Source organism: Leptonychotes weddellii, chromosome 7 (assembly GCF_054177405.1).
Source record: "Leptonychotes weddellii isolate Sample4059 chromosome 7, ASM5417740v2, whole genome shotgun sequence".
Taxonomy (NCBI): Eukaryota; Metazoa; Chordata; class Mammalia; order Carnivora; family Phocidae; genus Leptonychotes; species Leptonychotes weddellii.
The window spans coordinates 34815350-34826955 of NC_138375.1; the positions used below are offsets into that span (position 1 = coordinate 34815350).

General features: G+C 36.3%; 1 protein-coding gene and 1 pseudogene across 1 annotated transcript in view; both read left to right on the plus strand.

Moving 5' to 3' along the window:
• The window catches only part of LOC145722514 (tripeptidyl-peptidase 2-like), a 306110-nt gene that overhangs the window by 65171 nt on the left and 229333 nt on the right, over window positions 1-11606 (plus strand). The window lies entirely within an intron of this gene.
• On the plus strand, window positions 1036-7047 carry LOC102731145 (small ribosomal subunit protein eS17 pseudogene; annotated as a pseudogene).

The following is an 11606-nucleotide window of genomic DNA, read 5'->3' on the forward strand; positions in this document are numbered from 1 at the left end:
AGAAGATCAGTATTGAGTATATTGGAGAATAAAAACTCGATACACTAATAGGAAGGTGAACAGAACTATTTCAAGAGAATGATGAGCAGGGATGGAAGCCAAATTTGAGAGAGTTGAGGGGTAAATAAATGAGAAATATGAAAAGAGAGTGGAATGACCACTTTGTTCTTCTATTAAAACTTGTAATTAAAGAGGAGAAATTCAATGATAGCTGAAAGACTTGATTGTGTGTTGCTGCTCTTATTGTCTTAGGAAGTAGGAGAGCTGAATTGAAACATTGCCAGTAGACAAAGAGATAAGATTGAAATAAATAGTTTAAGAGTTCCCAGGTATGACAGGTCCTTCTTTCTTGTTCCAAGGAGCTTCATGTTAACTTTTGATAGTGCTGTTTGGGGGCAATAAGGCTATGAAGAGGCAAGAAATTTATTCTTACTGTTTTCAATCTCTGAGGGATTTTTTCTGATGCTCATGGCACTTGGGTCAAACTATTACTGTGATGATCAGTCAAAATCGTGTAGCAATTCTCAGGTAAACCACGAAAGCTTTGTCTCTGTCTCCATCAGACTTCCCTCAAGATGGTTAAGATGAAATTACAGCTCCACTCCTAAATTCTGCTGGTTAGGCTAATCTTCTGCAGACTTAACACAACACAGGCTATAAGATGGAAAACCATGTTCTTCAGTGAAACAGCAAGTGTTCTCAAAAGAATAATACAGCATAGAAAATGTGGAGAAAGTACCTTTGACGTTTTCTATTGTCTCTTAATTCACAGAGTTGGACCTTTGTTGTGAGTATGTTCCATCTTCGTTTTTTTCCTCCCACTTTCCATTTTCAAGCGTCCAAATCTGGTCCTATCATCTGCTCTTGGGAAATTCATCCTTGCTACCCCAATTTTGTGTTCCTCCCTTCCCCACCATTCTTATATTCAACCTTGGTCTCTTTTTGTGCCTGACAGTGTAAAGTATTTCAACTTAGTCCAAATGATCTCAAAGGCTTCTTTTTACTTACTTCTTTTGATTCAAAATAGGAAGCGCTATGGCCTGTAAGCAAAAAGTGAGGGTAAAAGCAAATGCTCCCATTCTGGCTTACATTCCTATCAGGGAGAGAGCTATGACTAAATTTTTTATGTGTTTACCTAAAAATCAAGCTCACCTTAACAAAGGAATGTTATGAATGTTACTGCAGTGGTAATACAGTCTAATCTCATTTGTGTAGAATATATTCCTTCTTTGAGCGTGATTTTGATTTGACTTTTTTGGGACAATTACATGACCATTATTTGCAAATATCTTTTTTTCCCTTGGGTAAAGTATTATAGGCTCCACCATACTAGTGTAAACAACTCCTTCCTTCTTGGCCCTCCAAATTTCTCCTTACACAGAATGAGGGCAGGGTGGTTTCCAAACCAATATCCTTCCTAATCTTTGAGAAATTTAGGATGTTTGGGATCCAGAAGAATGGTGAAAAGATTGGCTATAGAGGGATGATGAACAACTTCTCTTAAAGAAGGGACCAAGGAAAAAATAGGTGCAAATGTCCAAAAATTAAAGAACATTTGAGTGAATTTTTGTCTCATGCTTTCTATTTTCTCCATGCCCATTTTCATCTGGAATGGCAGATTTAGTGTTTTGAAGAGAGTGAAGAAGGTTTTAAATAGTTTTTGTTGTAAGTACCAGGAGAGTGAATCAACTGGAAAAACATAGAATTTCTGTGCTGATTAAGAAGCATATGAGATTGGTAATCATAAATTGACAGTGGTACCAATTTATTCTAATGCATACTTTCTTGAACAAGAATCAGCTGCAAAATAATAGAAAGTAGGTAAATATTTTTGTTCGCCCATGTTGGGGATTTTGCCACATTGATAATATAAGAAAGGAGCAAGATTGTGACTGAAATGATAGACCACAGAACCCAAACTGAATGTGAAAAAAAATAAAAGGAGAAGGGGACCAGACTGATAGAAAGAAGAGTCTCCTAGAACTCAGGAAAATGTCCCAGTAGGGATATTTGAGCTCTCAAGCTGGAATAATAGGAAAATTTTATCAGGGAATCTCATGTTCTATTTCAATGATTTTGGGTGGAAGAGTTATTTCTGGTGATGACAGTGTTCAACATATGATTTTGGTAGTGTGGATGAAGTAATATTAAACAAATCAAGAGACATAGATGTCAGGGAATTGGAAAAGTCAGTCCTGTGGATATTGACATGTCCATGGATGAAAGAGAAAACCATGAGTAGTGTGCCAAAGTTTACACTTTATGAAGAAGGAGTCAATGATTCAGCTATAGAGCACTAACTCCAACAAATAGGTTATTTTTACTTTATTTTGTTTTATTTTTATTTCATTTTATTCTATTTAAGTAGCCTCCATGCCCAACATGGGGCTCGAACTCATGACCCTGAGATCAAGAGTCTGATGTTCTACCAAGTGAGCCATCCAAGCACTCCTTTATTTTAAATAGGTGAATTGGGGAATAATCATCTGGAGAAGCAATCAAGAACAAGGAGGACACCAACCACTCCTCTAAGCCATTAGTCATATCAAAGAATTAATACAAGACAACGGAAACCAACAATAAAAAAGAAAATTCTAAAATGTCCCATATAAAACACTATAAATAAAATGGTGGGATTTTTTTTCTTAAAAATCAAATTTATTATAGTTTCATTAAAAAATAAATAGACATTAATATATTACAGTGAAAATAATTTTAAAAGTCCTAGTTGTTTTTAGCATTCCTAGATTATTTTTCTTATATCAAAATGTAGGGAAATCTTCATGAAGCCTTGAGTAAGCCTTCAGGTGTCATCTGAAATGCTGTGCAGATGGGGTAGAAATACCAGACAAAACCTTCCTTAGTGAGCACATGAAACGCATAGCTAACCTTAAAGAAGAGACACAGTCAATTAGTTTTAATAGTATGGGTATTCGGGAAGATTTGTTTAATGATGACACCCTCATTTTACTGAATCAATACCAGGGAGTGTTTTACAATGAAATGTCTCTCTCTTGTGAGTAATTTACAATAAATAAATCCATAAATCTATCAAGACAGAAAATAAAGCCCCTTTACCAGTCTGGGAATCTATAAGATATGCATGGTTAAAGATCAGCAAGAACTTTTGACACCAAAGTTCCAGGTCAGCAGATGGGTCACTGGAACTCTAGCAGTAAATTTGGGAAAGGCTGATCAAAATGATTTATTCATTAAGGATTTGTTTACTGATCATGGGTTTTTAATACATAAATATCTCTGGTATATACATAAAAAAATGGATTACATTTTTGCAGAAAACAATCTCCTTGCTTGACATGCTATCAGGTTCTATCCTTCTTAAATGTTGTGTGTTTGTACTCTATATTTCAGCCTCTGTGTCATAATCCAGACACTAATTCTGTGACCTTGAATAATTTGGTTAATCTCTCATTGCTTCAGTTTCTTTATCTATAAAATGAGGTAATAATAGTACTTGCTCATACAGTAGTTTTGAGAATTAAATAAATTAGTCTGTGCATAGTACTTAAAGCTGAAAAATAATGCCAGGCATAGAGTAAGCACTCAATAACTATAACCTAGTACTATTACATTATTGTCATTATTAATAAAAAGACGACCAGAGGTACACTAAAGCATATATATGGATGGGCATAGGCATTGATTCTCTACTGACAAAAAACAAACAAACAAAAAACAAGTGTGTTGAAATAACAAATGACCCATCTACATGGATTCTTTTGGCTTTGTGACCATTTGGGGACATCTGTCATCTTCCTCTTCCTCATTCAATATTAAACCTTTGATTTCATTTGTCTAAACCATATATGTGTTTCTTGTTTTTTTTTTTCTTTTTAAGTAGGCTCCATGCCCAACATGGAGTCCATCACGGGGCTTGAACTCACAACCCTGAGATCAAGACCTGTGCTGAGATCAAGAGTCCAATGCTTAACCAACTGAGCCACCCAGGCAGCCCCAAACCATATAGATGCTTTAGTGCACGTCTGGCAAAAGTACAACTGCCATTTTTTATTTTAATCATGTCCGTTCTTTCTTTCAGCAACCTGAAAATGTCACTGTACTGAATGATAGTAAAAATGAACATTTATTATTTATTATATGTCTGGCCCTATTTTAAACAATCTCATGGACAAGACACCATTAAAATCTCACTTTACAAATGGAGAGGCAAAGAGGCAGAATAAGTTGTCCAAGTATGTAGAGCCAGTAAATGGTAAAGGTAAATATCAGACTTCCTTCAGGAAATCTGATTCTAAGGAAACTTTTAGGAGATACAATTCACTATTGGCCCCAAGTCTCTCAACACATCTTTGCTGAGTATGCCATAGTGCAAACTTCACCATCCTCTGGTAGCTAGTCACACAGGCAATTAAAATAGTCAAAGCAACCACAATGTGAGACCTTGCCATGTGAGACCTTGCTTCTCAAGGGAGGTTTGTTGACTTGCTTACTGCCTGCTGCAATAGGTGTTGAGCCTTATTCTTGGCTTCTTTAACTACTGTGCAATCTACTGAGTGTGAGGCCATTATGTGGCCCATCATGTCACCTGTGTGGAACCACGTCATGATGGGAAACTAATGTCACATCGCCAATGCTTTTAGTGTCTGCTGTGATGTGAGCAATGAATAGATCAGCACTTTGATCTACTGAGACTCATTATCTACTTCTAGCACCTCTGAAGTTGTGGCAAGCCAAACTGCTTGTTTGCTTAGCTATTTCCTTTGAAGTCATGATGTCCTTTGCCATCTTCTATAAAGTTAACATTCTTCCCTGACAAATATGTATTAATCACTCATGTTACTGCCTCTCAAATTTATCCACTGGGTCCTTAGTTCTTCTTCCCATTGCTAATCTCCCTGAGTCAGGAAGAAATTCCATCCAGGATCAAATCCATTGGGTTTGATATTGGGTGCAAAATATTTCATTCTACATTTTTATGTTTTTTAAGATTTATATACTTTGTAATATATTTCAGTGTATTATAGTATATTCTTTCAGGTGAGGCTATCTATAATTTATTTTTATAGCACCAGATGCTAGTATATTTCATGACACATAAAAGGTACTCAATACATGTATGTTGAGGGAATGAATGAATGAAAAAAATGAATGAACTAGCAATTGAAAGAATTAATATACAATAATTGGCTTTTCCTACTTGGGCAATTGTTCCATTATCACTTTTTACTTCTAGCTACCTAGTTAGAGCAGAATGGGTCTCCCCCATTGAAATGTCTTTCTTCAGAGAGGCACTGTATACAGTAAAAGTGTACTCATTAGCATTCAGTCATTCTGCATGTGTTCCTTTTGAAAGGCAATGTGACACTGTATAATAATACCCCTTAAGCTCCAGGATTAATTAGTAGAATTCTAATCATAGATTTGCTCCTAACTAAGCAGCTCATTTGATTTTCCTGAACTGCAAGAGACTCATCTTTTAAAATGAAGCTATTAATATTTGCTTTATGTCACAGACTTCTTGAAAAGAACAAATGTATTAATCTATGCAAATAAGTTGCAAAGCATTTGGCTGCAAGTAAGAGAATGGGCAGTTTAAAATAGTTTGAACAATGAGATATATTGTCTCAAATAAAAAGGAATTAGGAGGAAGGGAGGCTCCATGTTTCACTAATTCAGTGACTTGACAATATAATTGGGTCATTGAGAGAGTGGTCTTTCCCTTTCCCTCTCTGTTACCCTGAGCATGGCTCTTTAATCTAACCCTATGGTACCAAGGGGTTTCCAGATTCTATGTCCCACATGCAGACAGGACAGCATCTGGAAGCCAAAAAAGAGGCTATTTCCTTTTTAATGTATTTTTAAGATTGAAGAAAATAAATCCCCACTGATTGCTCTCATGTTTGATTGACAAAGAAATAGGACCACCATGGTTTTTCCTTATAGCAATGGTTCTCAAGCTTTATGCAAAATGATTCAGTCCTTTCTATCTCTGCTTTTTCTCTTCAAGTTCAGCGTTTATATTATGCTACACACAGGTGAGCAAAAGTTGTAAATAAATGCCTGTGAATTTATTTTCAAAGACCTAATCTTAGTTGAGTAGTAAAAAGACAAAGCAGTACAGGCTCCTTATAATAGTGTTGAAGAATTACTCACCATCTGTGACACAATGTCAAGTTAAAATTATCTTCATATGTCAAGGTATAAAGCTCCTAATCAGGATCAAAGTTCTACCATGCTGAAACAATGAACTCAATGCTGAGACTATCTTCCAATTTCTACCAGTGAACTCCATTAAATTTTCAATCTCAATAATGTTTTTGCTTCTAATGTGTAGCTAGTCTTGCTACTCTAAAAACTGCAGCAGCATCCATCAGATCTATTACTTCTATATTTGCAATCCCACGGGGCAGGCTCAATCTGTTTTTTGATAAAGACCTATTCTTTCACCTGCTGGCACATCTTACAGGAAAATTCAGCTCCTACAAAAAATAAGGCAGTAGAAAATGAATTCACAAATGCAGACCAAACTCTTTTTCCAGGGAACCACCAATTGGGCAGCATTCACACCAAAACTGTGAAGAAAATGACCTAGGTCTTCATAGAGATGTACTACATGTGCCTGTGTAACAACATCCATGTAATGTGAACAAGCACCTGTGCAAGGGCTCGCCATTATTCCCAGCAAGAATATCCAAAACAAGAATAGCAGGCTATGTCACACAACTGATGAAAGGGGTTCAGAGTGGCCTCAGGAGAATTATCCCCATTTTGTTGCAGAAGAAGGAGAGAGAAAGAGAGAATTATGTTCCTGAGTCTCAGCCCTGGATCAGGAGGTCATTTGAGTGGATTCTGACACTAAGGAAATGCTGAAGCTCTATGCACTTTAGCAGTCTGCCCAATCTTCAGCCCACTCAGCCCATAGTTGGAATGGACTTCAAAACACCATTTGGAGTTTTGAAATCTTTCTTCTATACTGTAATATTGCCAATAAACCTGCAACAACAACAACACGGAAGTAGACAGAGAAGTAAATCGAACTCTCTCCAAAATATTGACCCGGTGTAACCCTTCTTTTGGCAAAGACGCCACACAGAATCATTGTGTTTAATGAATAGCAAGTATTCAAAAAGGACAGAAAAAGAAGAGCAGAAGCAGTGAAAAAGGAAGTTCAAGATCTGGGCCCAAAAAGGTAAGTTGGAAAAATATATTTGCTCTTATACAATTGCATGTGTGGGTATGTTTGTGTATATACATGCAACTGTATATAAGCATATGCATATACATATGTGTATATCGTGTATACATATACATATATGTATCAGCATATACATAAATATGCATATATATACATGCAGCTAGAGATATGTATGCATATTCATATTCACATACACATACACATATAAATAAAATTTATGAATAGACTTATTAACTAAAGATGTTTGAAAGAAATGATCTGATTCCCCTTTGAGAGGATAAATGAGAGACATATGTAAGGTAAAATTAAGTGGTGGTTAGTGGCAGAAACAAAGAAAAGCTTTGCAACAAACTGATGGATCATTAGAGAAGAACAATTTTTGCAAGGTTGGGTCATGGGGACGTGCTCATTTGGTTACATGAATGGAACCAAGCGTAGTTTTTAAATATTAATTCCTAGGCCTTATTCATGAAGAATCTGATTCAGAGAAGAGGCTAGGTGAATACGTATATATGACTAACCCCAATGGCCATGTCAGGATATGAAACAAAGTACAAAGGACTAGATAATCCATGCCATCTCCATTTGCACTGTCCCCAAAAGCACCTTTCAGTTCCATCATTCTGTTAAGCCTGGAAATGTGACTTCTCCTCCTTCCCTTAATTCTCTATCCTCCTTTAAATACATTGGTGCATTGGAGGAAACATGAGTCTGTTTCTTACAACAGAATAAAGCCAACTAACTGTAAGACATCAAACCTTTCATTTACTTTATACTTTTGAAAACAATTGCTTCTATAACTAGTTATAGTGAAGATGGTAATTATTCATAGAATCACAAAAGTAGACATGGAGCTCTAAATTTATATGCTCCAGTTAAATTCTCAAGAAAGAACAAACCCATTCTTCTGGTGTGATAGCATCTATACTTGTAAGATCAGTTATCTTACAAGGGTACATGTTATTGTTTCATAACTCTAATGTTTAAGAAGTTCTAAGATATGACTTATTAAAATTCCATCTCAAAATTGTCATTAAACTACATGAAAATTCTGTATAACTTAAAATTTAAATAATATTGAAGTCCACACATAAAATACTATTAAGAAATATATGAAGGTAAGAAATAAATCAATGCATGTATTAGGGTTCTCCAGAGGAACAGAACCAATGGGATGGTCATATATATACATACATATACACAGATAGAATAGGTTTATGATACAAATTAGAAAACTCCCAAACTGACCATGTTGCTTTGGAGGGACATTAGGACATTTTGTTTACCAAGGCAATGAGGATGGACGAAGAGGATGGCATGAGCATAGTTTAAAATCTCATTAATGTCTGTGCTATGCATATTGAGATTTCAGTTAAGAGATGCTATTACAGCACCAGCCACCCTGGTAGTAATGGAGATGATGCAGTCCTGGAATAGCAGAGGCCAGGTGGCAGCATTTGATTGTCTGAACCAAGGTGGGTATAATTAATGCAATGAGCAGCAAAGTTAGAAGGGCAGTCAGGAGTGCTTGACACTCAGAATTCTATGAAGATGGCTCATAAAACATAGACAGCTAAGAAATATATATAATCAATTAATAAATATAATCAAAAGATATTAAGAATGAGGTTAGTAATGCCAAATGCCTTTTTCAGTTACCAGACTAAACTCTTAGATCCACATCTATTGACTTGAAGCTGGGTCTCTGTGAGGAAGGATCCTGCCATAACAGAGCAAGTACATACTATAGTGATTTTTCAAGTCCTTCTGGAAAGGGTAATACACACTGAGAGAGGGGGGTATTCGATTCAAGTTTATGATAATATTCAAAGAAGCAGTGCCATCTTGCCTCATTCTAGTAGGGGCAAACATGGGTCAGGAAATAAAGAAAGCCCATGTTCAGGTTCATTTGACAGTGGGTCTACTGGTTCCACATATACCTTTGGTCAGTAACTTGCTGGCTAATATTTACAAACTGGCTCTCTGAGGAGAAAAAAAGCTCTATTTTTTTTTATAGCAGCTCTTTGTTTCCATGGTGTAAATCCTCCCACCATGACTGAGTTCAAGGTCTCAACATGAGAACATGGATTTGGGAAGAGATGTCTGTGATTGGTTCTTGTGAGCCAGCATGAGCCAGCTCCAACACACCACTGCTCCTGGTGCTCCTTTCCGCAGATCACAAATATATAATTGGAATAGACACACTCCATATTGGCAGAAATTGGCAGAAAATTCATATGAGTTCTTTCACTGTACAGTAGGGAAGATTTCCCACCTCCCCCAGCCAATATAGTAAATTAAAAAAACAATACTTATCCTGAGGTAAGGGATAAGTTAGCAGTGATAATACTACCTTCGAATACCTAAAGAATGAAGAGGTGGTGTTTCTTGTATAACATAGGTTGGGTTCTCTGGAACCAGGCTGAAATGAAGTTTCATATAATATGTTTATTAGATATCAGCACCTATGAAAGGAAGGAGATGAAGTACATTTGAGCAGAAGAAGTCAAAATTCAATGCAAAACTGATAAAATTTTGGCCAATCCTGCTGGGAGTTCTGGAGTTAGTATGTTTGTCAGAGTGTCCCATATTGGATTCAATTTTTGGCCTTTTGTACCCTACCTTGAGCATTTATTAGATGGGCATGACTTAAGAAAAGCAATTCTCTGAAGCTAAGGAAGACTCTGAAAGTCCTCAAAGCTGGATGCTTTCTAGTCACCACACTCCATACACCCAGGTAGGCAGCAAGTTCTTCCTCAAAAGTGATCTGGATGACACATCTCTGTGTTAATCTCCATCTTAATTCCCATTTATTACTGACCAGTCAGAAATACGCAAAACTCTTATGAATCATGGTAGGTAACTGGTAGGTAATTGAAAACTAAACCAATAAATAGTAAAATAGAATTGCAATACTAGATAGGCCTTCTTGGCAGCCATAAAAAGGCACCTCTCAGATCTTCTGCTTCAGGGACCATAACCAACTGATAGCATTGGCCGTTCCCCTTTGGATCCACTATTATGTTTATACTGAGTCCATCTCCCCCAAAATTGCTCCCAGCCAATGACTGAAGATGGAAAACAGTGAGAGTAGTAATGCAGTCTCATTCCTTCAAGATACAAGATCCTCCCATTAGCACCTGTGGCCTGAGGACTTCACATTAGCCTAGCCAAAACCTTCCTGAGAGAGTGCTGTGGCTTGAAACTATTCTAACCTGTGATAGGAAAAATAATGCTCCCCCAAAGATTTCTAAACCCTAATCCCCAGAACCTATGAATATGTTGCCAAACATGGGATATCAATTGATCTAGTGACAAGAATTGTCCATCATGAGCTGAACATTGTCAGACCTACCAAATTGATATTGGCAGGTCTAATAGCAATTTTAAAGTGGAGGCAGTACATTTGGAATCAAGCTCAAAAAGGTTCTCATGGTACACATAAGCTTACATGAAGAGGTAGCTCAGAACCACTGTCATCTGCTACAACTGAAATGATGCTTCTCTCATATATGAAAGAGGGCTAAAACTAGATAACACAAACATTTTGAGCTTTATTCTCAGATGGGTTAACTTAGCATGTGGGGGTAAGTCAAATATAAACTACTAATGTACCATGGACCCATTCAAAGGTGGCCCTAATCAGTGAGGAGAAATCCTTCCAAAGGACAGGGCTTCAGACATGGCATCTCATCATCTTTCTGTGAAGAGAGAAGTAGCCCAAGATAAACATATACTTGGAATAATGTGCAGGGGCAAATGGCTTAGCAGACTGGGCAGAAACTGGAGAAGCAACATTTAAAGATCCAGAACAATAAAGTCAGGGGAAGAGGTATATGGATGGGCAAACAGTGAGAAGATCTTTGTAAAATGCCACATTACTGTAAATGCTCAATTCTTAATGTTTATGATTATTATTGTGGTGGTGCTGGCTGTTAATTTGTTGTTCTCCATTTCACAATGATAGGTTTAATTAGTTCTTGTTCATTAAACTTGTTTAGCATATGGTAGGCCATTTCAGTTTGTAGGCATCTCTTTTTAGCTTGATAGATTTTCTTGCATTATTTCTTTGATATGTCTTTCTCTTCATTTTCTCTATTTAGTCTTTGTCAAATATATTGATCAGATTTTGGCCATCCAGAATTGGAATTCTGTGTATTTTTTTCTTTTAATTTTTTGAATCTCATTCCTTTTTTGCTTTTCTTTAGAAAGTTTTTCTCAATTATACTTATAACCCTTCTATTTAGTGTTATATTTTGGAAACAAATGTTTAATTTCCAAGAGTTCTTTCTTTTAATTAGCTGCTTTTTATTGGGATCTTACTCCAGATTTTTATTTTTTCAACTGAATATAAGGATTCTACTTAAAGTTTTGTTTTATTTAAGTTTGACACTATACTTCTATACTATATTGTATTTCTTTTTTTTTT